This window comes from Asterias rubens, chromosome 6 (genome assembly GCF_902459465.1).
Source record: "Asterias rubens chromosome 6, eAstRub1.3, whole genome shotgun sequence".
Lineage (NCBI taxonomy): Eukaryota > Metazoa > Echinodermata > Asteroidea > Forcipulatida > Asteriidae > Asterias > Asterias rubens.
Window position 1 is genome coordinate 12,920,694 of NC_047067.1, and position 14,914 is coordinate 12,935,607.

General features: G+C 38.5%; 1 long non-coding RNA gene across 1 annotated transcript; it reads left to right on the top strand.

Moving 5' to 3' along the window:
- Positions 1–180: 180 nt before the first annotated feature.
- Positions 181–11,522, top strand: LOC117291176. Its single transcript, XR_004519135.1, has 3 exons — positions 181–259; positions 5,720–5,814; positions 11,438–11,522. It is a non-coding gene; the product is annotated as an uncharacterized LOC117291176 (long non-coding RNA).
- Positions 11,523–14,914: the final 3,392 nt, after the last annotated feature.

Consider the following 14,914-nt stretch of genomic DNA (forward strand, 5'->3'; position numbering starts at 1 on the left):
AGATAGAAGAGTCCAATTCAGTATGGCTATGCGGTCGTCCAAATGTAATACAATGTGTAGATGAACAATAGGGAAAGGCATGCTAAACGTGCTCACCAAATTCCTGCGTGAACAATAGAAAATATTCGCCTGGGACGTAGTTTCATCATTAACTGTACCTTTTGTATATTGGAAATTCGTGTTGCTGTCTTTTACCAAGTTGGGTATTGGGCATGAAACACGTTTCAAATCTGTACATGGTGAAGATTCAGAGTTCTTGGTGAGTTATATTTGAGGATAGGGTTTGCTTTTATTTTGGATAAAAATATTCTTAGAGAACCTCTCAGATCTCAAAGTTGTACGGGGAAATGTCTATACAGTATTTCGTTTTAACTTGTTTTGAACAAACCTGTTGGCAATGAACCCAAGTTGTCTTTCCATTTTTAAAGGCAGGTAGGTGAATGGCAAGCAATTGATAGACAAACTTCATAATTAGTCTCAAAGGTGAATTTTATTCTGACATGAACATAAAGGAAACGTAATGAGAAATATTAATACCTGAATTATAAGAGGTGGGGCTGAGACTAACAGTCAAGGATCCATAAAACTTAATTCTTCATAAATCTGTGCGTTCTCTTAGGATGAATAACTCATTAAACATCATAGGAACACGTTGCCTTGGATTGGACGAGTTGGTATATAAAAAGCGTTTGTAACCGTTTGTTATAAAATGCATATGGTTAGAAAGATGTTAAAGTATAATAAAATGATCTACACAAGTAGATAAGCACCTCAAAAATATGCTTAGCAGAAAGTTACCAGAGTCAAAACACCATGCCAAAAAGTACAATATGTTACTGGTAGGGCCTATCCTAATTGTTGTTGGCTATAAAGCAGAAAACTTGTCAGCAATATTTTTCTGCCTAGACTGTTCTATGAAATCCGGACCATTTTGTTTGTTTGTATTTTTTCGTATTACCTTAAAAACAACAACTGCATACATATTAATTTTGCCAGGTGTTCGTATCAACACTGGGGGTGTTATTTTAACACCCTAAGCCCGTTTATTTTTCATGGTATTCTGCATACATCAATGTATACCAGGGCCCCATTTTATATAGCTGTTCAAGCAGAAAATGTTGCTCGACGTTTCTGCTAAGCAAACTTAAACAGGATACCAGTAACATAATATTGTACATGATGACATGGTGTTTAATCTGGTATATGTAAGCACAGTTTTGTTGTAATTAGCTGCTTGTTTTGCTTATAAGCAGCTCTTATTTTTGGCTTCGAAGTCAAGTTTAAAAACAACAACACTTTTGTGTAAAACAAATACTCTCAACAAAAACTGTTTTTAACATTATTTTATTATATTATTTATTATATCATTAGCTGATTTGAAGTTCTATTTATATGAACTTAGGGCCTTGAAGTTAAGTTGCCTGAAGTTTAAAAACCACAACACTTTTGTGTAAATACTCCTCAACAAAAACTCTGGCGAGATTTCGTGTATTTATTATATCATTTCTTGTAGTTTGAAGCCAAGGGCATGTTCCCGGTCATTGTACCGGGCGAACACGCAGTGCCTCAAGCCCCCGGGGCCGGAGCATACAGCGCGCGGCCCTGTAATTGCCGCCAATGTCTCGACCCCAAACATCTGGCCACTTCTAATAAAACTTTCATTATTAGCGAAAACTTTGCGTTGATTGGAAACTTTGAAATAAATATTCTTGTAGTGAGACCCAAAATCAACATCTTACAAAAACTTTGAGATAAATTGTGTGGCAATAAGCCTCAATTATTTGAGGCTCATTGGAAAGCATGACAGAGGAAGTTCTCATTCTTAGGCTAAATAGTGTAATATCCACAGCCAAAACGCTTCGGGTGTTTTTTTTTATATCTTCAAAACTACAAACCATTTTTTTTATTTTCTTAAGATAACTGATTTAATGCCGTTATATTCAAAGTATTATCATATTTCACAATAAATCGAAAAAATAGTATGAAAAAGGTACTATACCATAATAATATTATTTTTCCTAAGTGAAAGTCAAAGTCTCTTTCACGCTATGGAAAATGGACAGATGAGGAAAAACGGTTGCAGTAAACCAATGATATTCTTTTTCAATTTCATTATTAGTATTTAATGGCTAGTTTGTATTTTTGTTTATGACAACCTCATTTACATATCATTGTTTATAGTTAGTGTTGGGAGACATGCGTTACTTGTCATTGACCTTACAACTTGTATCAATGTAAAAAAATAAAAAAAAATAAAGATATGCTCAAGCGGATAAGATAATACAATTGTTTTCATCAGAATTCGAGCTGTTTTGAAGAAAATAAACGACTACATTTTTCGTTTATGCTGTAATACAGTTTGTATGATGGAAATAATCATTATGAACATTTCACAAACAGGTACCTTCTTTGAAACGAAAAGCTTTGAATTCATGAACAGAAAACTTGTTTCAAAATCATTGAAGAAGAAATCTTTAACCTGATATTTACTAAACGGTTGGATAACCTTTTAAACTTTCTAGGGTCAATAGGCCAAGTTCAATAATTGTAAGAACTCTCGGTCATTGGCACTAAAAAACATCCATGGAGACTGTAAGTCTCTTTTATTACAGGTGCTAAATTTCAAAATGGCCGCCTCAGCGCGCCACCCAGCACCGTGGAATGTAATCGCTTAGCATCAGTCTGCTCAGAGTACGGGGCCTGGCCACAGAGAGAACGGTCTAAGGGACTTCTACCCCAGCGAAGCCCCGGTCGAATCTGGCCTCGTAGCCGGTACCTTTTTTTTTCGTTTAAAGGCACGGGACACCTTTGGTCATTGTCTAAGATCAGTTTTCTCATTTGGTGCATCTCAACATTATTCATAAAAATAACAAACCTGTGAATTTGTTTAATAAATTGGTAATTAAAGTTGCGAGAGAATAATGAGAAAAAGAAAAAACACCCTTGCCGCACCAGTTGTGTGCTTTCAGATGCCTTGAATTTAAGACCTCAGCTGAGGTTTCTTATTACGTCACTTCAGAGGGAGCCGTTTCTAACAATGTTGTATACTACCAACATCTATCAGTTGCTCGTTACCAAGTAAGCTTTGATGCTTACAATCGTTTTGAGTAATTACCAATAGTGTCCAGTGCCTTTAATAACACAGCGTATGTGTTTCACATGACCTTGATGTCTACCCAGAAGAGAAAAACAAACTCTTCGGATCTTTGACCATTCCAGAAGGCAAGCAGTGATGCACTATTGGATGCCTATGTTTCCCTCTGGTTGTTGACCTTAGCTTTCACATTGTCAAAGATGTATCGCTTAAAGCCATTATACACTTTCGGTAAACAGTATTGTCCAAGTCCCACACTTCGTGTATCACAACTTATATATAAAATAACAATCCTGTGGAAATTTAGGCTCAATCGGTCATCGGAGTCGGGAGAAAATAATGGGAAAACCCACTCTTGTTTCCGCGCGTGTCGCTGTGTCATGACATGTGTTAAATAAATCTGTAATTCTCGCTTACGAGAATTTATACTGTTTTAATGTTTTCTCAAAAAGTAAAGCATTTCATGGAACACTATTTCAATAGAAGTCTTTCACCATTACCTTCTGTAAACCCTGTAAGTTATTTGTAAATCTGTGAACTTTTATTTTTTTCTGTACCGAAAGGGTCCAATGGCTTTAAGCCAGATCGCGACCTTTTTGTAACCCTTGCCTGTGTATTAGCACTTCACAAAAAAAACTATACTCTATCCCGAATCAAATAATTAACATACAATCGATTATCGAGCAAGAAGGATCACAAGTCAAATATTTCTATTTAACAAGCTTGGTGATTCGGGTACAAGATTTAGTTATAAGGATGTCTTTTATCAAAAACAAAAAAATATTTTGCCTCAAAGAATTTGGAGTAATTAATGTCAAGAGGTGTTGTTCAGAATTGATCACGAGTGAAATAAACAATACAGTCTTTAGTCCCCATGGGTTTCCAGTCGCGGTGTCTTACTCTCTGTGGTCAAACGGAAACAAAAACTGCAGGATTTAACAAACAAAGGGTCTTGTTAGACATACTGCCTCTAGCTAATTGGTGTTCGGGAATGCCAAAGTTGGTATAACCATGGAGCTATGGTGTAACTGTAGTAGACCGAGCAAGACTTACTTTGCAAGTTAAGTATTGTTAGAAGTGTAGATAGATCTGATACACACAATAAAAGTAATACAAATTTCTACGTTTCTCTCTCTTATTTTAATATTTCAGTCAGCTGTTTTTAAGTTTCTTGATATGTTATTTTATTGAACAATTATTTTTGAGATTAAAAAGAAACAAAGAGGACACTGTGTGCTAAAAACAAACTGAAAAAGTAGGAGCATTACATTTGGATAAAAAAAAATAAAAAAATCATGCAAAGTTTCATTGTTCATTTCCAAACTTAAACACCCTCTCATTTCTGTCTGACCTATTAAGTTAGTGTGGAAACACTATATCTGTCTCTTATAGACTTAGATTTAGAGTTTGTTTAAATTAAAGGTATCACAAAAAACTTCTCCATACATAAAACAGAAATTGTGACATTTGTGTTAACAAGCCGATGTGACGTAATGAAACTTAACGTTCTTTGTAAACTTTTCTCCGCAAAATTGCCGTCGGCGTACTTTAAAGTTGACCCCCTGGACCTATCTCAAAGTCACCGCTGGCGGCAGTGTTTAACCGACAAACGTCTAATTGCTGAGAAGGTCTTGACCTTTTCGACGTGTCCTTTGTCTTCAGTGGCGACTGTCCGAAGCCGCGTTTGGGCAATTAGTGAGGTCAGGTGCCTCGGGCCTATTAACACATATCATAGTGAATTACGACATTAGCGTATAACAAGAATTGCCTGGGACAAACTACTAAAAATACAACTGACACGTTTATGCGCGATATTGCAAGTCACCAACGAGATTTCGCGAGTGTTTGGGTAGTTTTTGAACGAAATAAGTATTAAGCATAGTAAGAAGGTAATACTTTGATTCTATGTGAACAATTGAGTCAATATAAGGCCTACATAGGTTTCAGATTGTTTAATACCCAAAAATTTTCTGAGTTCTGCAATACAAAATGGTTTGGAAAAAAACAAAGAAAGAAAAGAACATAACACTATATAAGAGTAAGCCAAAATGCAAATGACCGATCAACAATAGAATCCATTCCTTCACGGTGATTCCTTAAAGAACATGTTTTTTTAACAAACAGTGTAGTTATGACCCTATAGGTTTTCTCGGTCAAATTCGGCAAAATTAGCAGTCAATTTCATTTTCATGCGTTCGGATAAAAGCTGTTTTACCTCTCCAGTTGTTACTGTGTTTCAAATTCAGAATTCGGCCATTCAGTTTCTTTTTGAGTCGAGCCAAATTCCTTTAGCACTCTGTTCAATTTAGCGTATCAACATTCTTTTTCGTGACACACACACCCATCAAGAAGCGTCTGCGAATTTGAATGCTGCTTTGATAAATTGCTAAATTTTTTTGAATGATTATTTTGTTAAATCAAAAGACGCAACATTACATTTGACTAATCATAAAACGAAATCGAATCACCCTTTCTAGTAGCAATCGATTTCGCGCGAAATAGAATATTCTGGTGGTTAAATTGGCTGCTCATTTGCCGAAATTGACCGAGAAAACCTTTATCATATGAAAGTCGTCATGTAAAGTACAAATAATGTATTACTTCTTCTCAAATTCCTTCGTACAGGGCGAATATCAGAATTTTCACAAGTACGTTTCATTGTTTCAATGTCCTGGAGTTAGCTGTCACAATGAGTATTCATTCTTCCAGAGCTTCAAAAGGTGAGTATTCAGATTAAGTATGATTTTATTTTCTGGAGAGGCATAACCTGATATATTTTTTTCACTAACGGAAATGTTTGATATTTTATACATAAAAATAAATGTAATTATTTACAAAATGTGTCAATATACTGAATAACTTAAAAACTTTGTGAGCACTTTGGTTTTGATACCTGTTAAATTTAGTGTAATTCTTCCTATTTATAACGATGTAATCGTTTTGATCTCCGAATAATAGCCGTTGATCATATCGCCTTTACCACTAAAGTGCATGCACTCAAAATCCTTACACGACTAATTGATCTTTTGACCCCATTAACTTTGAACTCGACTTCCCATACACATTCAAAAATCCACCACATGACCTGATAGTACGCAAGCGAGATGTCGACAGCCTTGTTTATAAGATCAACAAGGTTTTGTCGATTTGTGGGTGCACCACACTATAAGCTTTCAAACTATTTTTTGTGACAATTTTCGTTTTTCCCCAATAAAAGGAATAGCCGTAGAATGTTTGAGCCAGCCTACGCCTGACGAAAATGAACACCAATGAGCGAGTAAACTGTTTAGACCACCATTATTTGAATCAAGCCTGTTTAGTGTAGTCTACCCCAAATTGCCAAGGTTGAAACTCAACCACCCCAGGGGAACAATATTGGACCATTTTACAGCAATCCATTATAAACCATGTTTTTCACAACTTTGTTACAAACAAAGTTAATGCATCGGTTTACTCATTCATAAGGTTTGTTACAATATTTCTTTATGAATATTACATCCTACACTGTTTTAGGCCCCTACTGGTTGTTTGTCTGAAATTTGTAGAGCGCCCTCTCTCTCGCCAGCCACTGGGTCACCGGTCTTTTTAAAAACCGATGGAATGGGAAGTAATGAGCCTGTACAAATTGTAGTTCAGGATGCATCGATTGTAGGCCTACATGTACTGCCGATTGATATGATAATGCATAAAATGTTAAAAATATTGGATAATTATTTGGATCTTTTGCAACTAAAGTTGCTAGGGGAGTGTTGCGATCGAGCCCTATTAGTAAAAGCGAAACATAATATTGGGTACTTTTTCAAAATGTTCACAGCTTTACATTAAACTTACACGGTTGATGATAATGGTAGTAGAAAGCTTCCCTTCAAATATTACCTTCTGAGCTGCTGTACTTTTTGAGAATTGAGTAAAACAGTCACAAAATAATTTTCGTCTCAGTTTTAGCATGTAAAAAAAACCATTAACCAGTTATGATATTATATCAAAAACATATCATAACTGGTTACAACGTTTTAACATGCTAAAACTGAGACGAACATTATTTTCGTGGCACTGTTTTACTCATTAATTTCTCAAAAACTACATCACCTCAGCAAGGAATATTTAAGGGAAGCTTTCTATTATCATTAATATAAATCTTCAAACTTTGTAAATGTAAATCTGTGGACATTGTGTTTTTGTATTAGAAAAAAAGTACATAGCCCTTTAATGCGCAATTGGCTTGCACATTAGAGCTACACTCAAATTGTTCGTGGTGGTGACTGCATGGTACGTGTTTGATTAAAGGGAGGGGAAAATTTCCAATGCACATGTGCATACGGCAGCCAATCCTACCATTGATGATGAGTTGGCAGGACCAAACAAATAACATGGTGATCATTAATTAATACTTAGTCATTTATAAGTTATTTTTATAGAACAATACACGTTTTTTATACGAAAACAAAGTGCAAAACAAATTGGTTTCGTGGTTTCGTCATCCAATGAATTTAACGAATGTAGTCATTGGTGAACAAAAATAATTAGAAACCTTCCGTGATTTTCAAGACTGGTGTGTTGGAACAGCGCCCCCATTTGTATTATTACGCACTCATTGGGTTGAATAAACTACGACGTTGGAAATGTACGTCATTGGCAAAACGCAGTAGCAGCAACCTAGCCGTAGCCGCAAATTCGGATACGGTTTGTAGTTTATTTTTAAGCAAATATATCAGCGTACACAGGTGTCAAAGGGGATGTTTTGCCCAGGTGTGTGTCACCGCCCACCCCCCGAACCATGGTTAAATTAACTTGGGCTGAATGAAGTTGAGTCAAAAGAGGGCGCTATGAAGCAAAAATGTATACGCGAAAGATTGTTGTCTCTCCAAGATTCTGTCCCCACAAGGGGAGACTTGGATTGAAGGAGGTGGGTTAGAAAGAGGGCGCTATGAGAAAAGTGTGTACACCGCTTGCCGTATGACCAGTGCCTGCTGTTATTCTTACCTGTAAACACATGGGACCAGTTGAGAGACTCAGCAATCCTCAAGTCGATAGAGGGATCTTTACTTATGCAGACTTATAATATAGAGAATATATGGATTTGGCCTATGCTGAGCTCAATGTTCATTTTTGTCTGCTGTGCACAGACATAGAGTATTGCACCCGATACAGAAGGTGATGGTGAAAGACTTCTCTTGAAATATTAGTCTATGAAATGCTTTACTTTTTGAGAAAACGGTAAAACAATATAAATTCTCGTTAGCGAGAATTACGGATTTATTTTTAAACACATGTCATGACACGGCGAAACGCGCGGAAACAAGAGTGGGTTTTCCCGTTTTTTTCTCCCGACTCTGATGACCGATTGAGCCTAAATTTTCACAGGTTTGTTATTTTATATATAAGTTGTGATACACGAAGTGTGGGACTTGGACAATACTGTTTACCGAAAGTGTATAATGGCTTTAAGCAACACAATAATAGTTCATCAAGTACAGCATGAAAACTAGAAAGGCTATTGAAAAAGGTAGGGGATAAGAAGAAAACCCTTAGGGTATAATAATCTAGGTGGTAACGAGAGAGCCCAATTTTATGGCTCTGCTTTAATACCGTTAGCAAACAATCTGCGCTTACCAAAGCAGGGAATTCCGCGCTTACGTCAAGCGTATTATCATGGGTAAGCAGAAAATGTTTGTTTGTGCACGTGCGTACTCCACATTTCTAGGCGGTCTTCATTTGAGCTAGAAGGAATTCGCCGCTGGCACAGTAAGCGAAGAATGGTGATCGTAAGTGCAGAATTCGGCAATAAGCAGAGCTAAGAAATTGGGCTTGCTTCAACAAGAAAGTTACTAACAAATAAAATAAAACCAAGCTAGTGAGTATGAAATAATCAATTTTGAAAATAATATAGCAAGCAAGCAAGGGATCACCCACATACATCAATCAATCAATCCATCATCTCTCACCCGTCAATCAATCAACCCATCTATCAATCAATCAATCCATCCAGAAGCATGCAGGCACCTACATAAAAATTAACCTACATCCAAATTAATAAGTTTCACTCACAACAAAATAACACGGACCCCAAGTAGGCCTACTGTTGAGTTCACGGGCCAAGAAAACCACACCCCTAAAATTGGCTACACCCTTTAATCTGTGGTATGCCCTCATTTTAGAGATTTTAGAGATAATTCCAGATCCCCAAATTGCACAATATTGCGGTTTTTTTCTTCTTCATGAAAGCCAGTATTAATAGAATTAACCAGTTTGTTGAATTATTGAGTCAATTTCTGTTTAAATCAAAGGAGATTAAAACCTGTTGAAGAAGATGTGCCCTTATTGCTTCCCGCACACCACTATCGGCATTGTCCCTTTTCTGTGACGCCATAAGAAAATAAACGCTTCTGACTAAATTCAGCCCTCGGAAAAAAAACAAAAAATTAATAAAATCTCCGTCGAGGTTTCCGCCGGAGTAGCTCTGCCGATCGTAATTATTAGAACAGTGAAGAGAAGGGGAAAAAACCCGGAATAATATTATTTCCCGTTCCATTGGAGCCTAAGGGTAAAACTTGTCATATATCATTTGGTTTAGTCCAACCGCCGATCCCCATTGGTGTTGTGGTAATTGTCCGCACACGCTCTCTCCAAATCTATTTTGATATCCCGGGAAAAAAACACTTATAATTACTAGCAAAACGGTACATCGCACCCGGGCCCTGTCGGGGCAATTTTAAATTAGTACAGAACCCGTAAAGCCGTTGTATTTATCTAAAGCGAAGAACAAAGCGACAATATTGTATTATCACACGGTTGTTGATTAAGTCTGACAGATATGCTCAGAACTAAACCAAAAACGCGGATGTCTTGAGGCGTAACCTCTGCATAATGCCTCACGCCCTCTGGCGATAAAATGGTGGAGAGGTTGAAGAGGACCACCCCGGGCTCAGTTTGCATGGATACACCCAAACGTTCCGAAGTCTTAGGGTACCAGGAGAGATTACATGGCAGTTTAACTCGCATTTTTACACATTTTTGTATACCCTTCACTTGGGAATTGGTCGTTCATGGAACACACGCAACATGTCTTTAAAGAAAGGTTGAAAACATAAAAGGTACTGGTGTTAGTAAACAAAATAAGCTTTTCAACGGTTTAGGGGAACATGTCTCCATCTTTCAGTAAACGTTCATCGTCGTAGCAAGAGAATCAAAATCAGGATTGATAAGGAAAAACAAAGTATTGTTTCTCATGTTGTAAAATGATAGTTTAAACTACCTTGTAACTAAGTAACAATATAAAGGGCAGTGTGTAAAATAAGTTGCTATAATGTTACTCTAAAAACTCTCGAATCAGTACTTAGTAAAAGAAGACCCTGATTCAGGGTCCAAGTTGGCCTTCACACATTTCTGGGTTAAGCTGACCCGCAGTCAGTCAGAGCTGAAGACGTTGGTTTCCAATTTTGACATAAACAAAAAGAAAACTTAGGGAGAGTAGACCTGTCTTGAAACGCCCTTGTGGTACGTTTCGACAATCTTTTTCCCGAACAATAATTAATAGGGTGTGTTTTGTGTTTTTAATTTATGTTATTATGTATCTAAGTTCTAACATATCTAGGTTAAGCCTGGGTCGGGCCTAATATACAGCTGCATTGTTTGCTTATTCTTAAGTTTAATAATGTGGTTTACCATTGACAAATGATTTACCAATTTTGTACACAATGATCCTGGCAGAGTTTTGTCTTGCACCCCCCCCCCCTTAACCAAATCACTGACCGTATTGATGACACCTCTAATGATGTGTGGCATGGTCCAGCACATGACATAACGGCATTATGACCATGCCAGTGTGTTCTTTGATTGTATCGAATACTTGTCTTTGTTTAACCATTTTGATTATGTCTAATACTTATTGTGAGTATACGGAAATAAATATTACATTGATGAATAGACCCTTCCCATGAAATATGTAAATTGCACGTAGCGCGTGCGCACTAACGTTTTGGTTGGCAAAATGAGGGAACAGCGCGCTGTTTTGTACACGGCTAATGGGTGCGTGACGCAGACGCGATTGCGCGTCTGCTTAGTGCACAACTCTATGGCGTTTGCCAACCAACAGGGTCTGTACGCATGCGTGAATGTAATTAGCATATTTCATGGGAAGGGTCCATTGAATTGGATTGAATGTGCTAGCAGTGACCCTCGTTGCGGGGTTTTTATATAGTTGAGTATAACTCAAAAAGTTTGTTCAGACCCGAAGATACTTTCAACCTAGTATAGTGTCATGACGTATTTTATCAAATACATCAAACTTTGTTCATTCCAAATTATCATAAGCAGTGTCATTTCTTTTTCATGTGCACAAAGGTTCATACAGTAAGTTGTACAGCCATTGCTTTACAGCGCCCTCTCTGGACCAACCATAACCATCCCAGTGATGCCGGGAGGTGGGAATGACATGTGACTCTGAGTGAGGTATCGATGTGGATCGGACCCTGGTTGGCTGTGTGCAGCAAAATAATGGTATGAACATTTTTGTCACATTGTGGACAGTCTGATTTTGGCTGCCATATTGACTAGACTAATTCAATACATACTGATCCATACCTGCCTTTAAAAACTATGGCTTTGGCTTCTGGTGAGGCTGCATCCGCCGTTTTGAAATCTGTGCTGAATGCTAGGGCCTATCTGCTTCAGAAAACGAATCAAAATTCACAATGTACAGGAGGCCCTGTGGCGGTGGGTTTAGCTACGCCGGTATCCATCCTTGGACGTCACATCGTTGTACTGACAGCAAAAAGTGCTTAAAGACACTGGACACCTTTGGCAGTCAAAGACCAGTCTTCGTATGCACTTGGTAAATGCACAAAAGAACAAACCTGTGAAAATTTGAACTCAATTGGTTGTTGAAGTTGTGAGATAAAAATGGAAGAAAAAACACCCTTGTCACGCGAAGTTGTGTTTTTCAGATGCTTGATTTTGGGACCTCAAATTAAACTCGTGACAAATTACCTCTTTCTCAAAAACTGCGTTACTTCAGAGGATCCGTTTCTCAACAGCTCTGCATTGTTTGATACCAAGTAAGTTTTTATGCGAATAATTATTTTGAGTATTTACCAAGAGTGTCCTATGCCTTTTATACAACTACAAATAACTCTCTTTTTTATAACAGTACAACCAGGCATCCCCACATATGCATAAATTAACAAAACTGCAAAAATGTTGGCTCAATATTGATAATGAAAAGACTAATGAAAGAAAAACACCGTTGTTGCATTACTTTGTGTGTTTCAGCTGATTCGAACTCTTTTATTATTTGAGTGAGAAATTACCTATTTCCCCAAAACAATGTTGTCTCAGAGGGAGCCGTTTCTCACAATGTTTTATATTATTATAACACCCCTTACAAGTATTCTGCCTGCTCATTGGTTTAGAGCGCGTCACATGACATGTCTTAGTTTTGCTATAGACGACGGCCGTGTGATAGTGCGTCGGTTTGCCGTGCGCTAGTCCGAAGACTAGCACACGGCGTGCAGTATCCAGACGTCCGTTGCGTGTACGAGGATGACAAATTAATAGTCTGTTACCAGTTCGGATTGCACGACACTACAAGCAGCACAGTAAAGGTTTTTGCAATCTATATTCGCGTCGTCCGTGGATTGTAGCATTCAGGTCTGTAACTTAATAATAACAGTACAGATTTAGAGAAATGTTTGGGGTGTTATAAAACAAATATTGACTGCTTTTACTCGTGCAATGGTTAAAACTATGACTCCCTCGGTGATCCCCGTAGCGTTCTATTTTCCCGAGGCGAAGCCGAGGGAAAATAGCACGCTACGGGGATCACCTCGGGAGTCATAGTTTTAACCATATAGCACTCGAAGCAGTCAATATTTGTATACTATCAACAGCTCTCCATTGCTCGATACCAAGTAAGTTTGTAATCGCCGTCCTGATAGTAGAAAACATTGTGGGAAACGACTCCCTCTGAAGTAACGTGGTTTTTGAGAAAGAGGCGATTTCTCACTAAAATAATAAAAGACTTCTAGCTTGGAATCTTTTTTTCCTATCTGAAAGCACACAAATTCGTCAAACAAGGGTTTTTTTCTTTCATCATTTTCTCCCAACTCCGATGACCAATTGAGTTCACATTTTAACATGTTTGTTATTTTATGCATATGTTGAGATACATTAAGTGAGAACACTGCTCTTTGACAATTACCAACAGTGTACCTTCCCTTTAATTAACTTAATTCATCTACAACTCATAATTTCTTGATTATTACGTCATCATAGATTAAACACTCTATTAATTAGTTAAGTTCTTTCATTTGGAATGATAAAACATTGATGATTAGAGTGTCAATCATTCTGACAAACATTGTTCATCCAGCCTCGCGAAACAATTCGAAGCTCTTCTCTGTCTTGAAAAATTTTAATCGCCGTCCTGAAACAGGTAATATTATAATAAGCAGATTTTTTTTGTATTGCTTAGGCTCAGGTTAATATTTCATCAGTGTTCCGCACTGTCAGGGTAGAGGCCTAATCATTAATAGAATAGGCCCACTCCAATCGTAGCCATGTTTACTGGCCTAGCCGGCCGTCCGTACTGCGCTCGCTATTCTAACCAAATCATTGCATAATGAAGAACAAGCTCTGTTGATTCAGTTGTTTTTTCGGCAGTTATTCCTTCAAAATCAAATTATCGTCCTGCTTTGCCGCAGATTGTTTTCATCAAATTGCACGATTATTGACTAGGAGCGCGCGAGTGCGGGGCCCGGCGCCCCTCGGAGCAAGACGATTTTAGGGGGGAGAGAGAGGCCGAGGCGACGGCCGTTCACTCCTCGTTGTGCTTCGGTCGGTCGCTAGCATATTGTGCGGATTACTGACGGACACTGATTTTGTAAAGAGAAAAAATGAAGCTCCCAGTCAAAGGGATGAAAGGGGAAGAAAAGGAGGTAGAGGTTCAGTAAGAGTGGATCAAGAGTGGCTGAAAGGTGGGGGCACATGGGATGAGGAACATGAGATGGGGTGCAAGGGAAAGTAAGGAACATTTTAATAAAGCCTGCGAGCAATCTTCTTATTGTATTCCTTATACTACAACTGAGGTTGCAGTCTGGCGAAGAACAAAAAGTAACAATAAAGACCTCATTATAGGGAAGTACACTAAACGTAGGGGGTATGGGCGGATCACGACTGGAGGGGGCAGGTTCAAGATCAACTTTTTCTGGTAGTTCTCTTTAAGGATCCACCTGCTAAATCTGCCTCTTTGGTAGGCTTAGATTATTTAAATGAGGAAAGATGGGGATGGGGTGTGAGACGTAGTAAAACGGGGTGAGAAGACGGAGCAGAGACTCTTGGAGGCGAGAGGGAGGGGGAACACGAAGAAGTTAACTCGGTGCAGAATTAGGGAGGATGAGGAAGAGTCAGAACAAAAAGATTGTGAATTTAGGAAACAGAAAACAAACTGCAAGGCGCGGCAACATCCTGCTCCTTCTGCCCCTGCTCCCCTGCCTCTCCTCCTCCCACCCAGCTCCTCCTCTTGCACGCTTTGCTGTTCCTCTTTCTGCCCATCCTCCTGCTGCGCTTCCTCCCCTTCTCCACCAATCCTGCTCATCCCCCTCTAAGCTTCAGCTTCTCCCTCTCTTTACGTGCCTCCTCCTTTTTGTCTGTTCCTGCTCATTCTCATTCTCTTTCTGCTCCTCCCCCTTTTCTGCCCTCCTCCTGATTCGCCTATCTCTGACCCCCCCTTCACATCCTCATCTCCCCCTCCTCATTCACTTCCTCATCATCTTGCACCCCCTCTTTTATACTTCTCGTTTGTTCATTGTCTTGGGCTGTGAC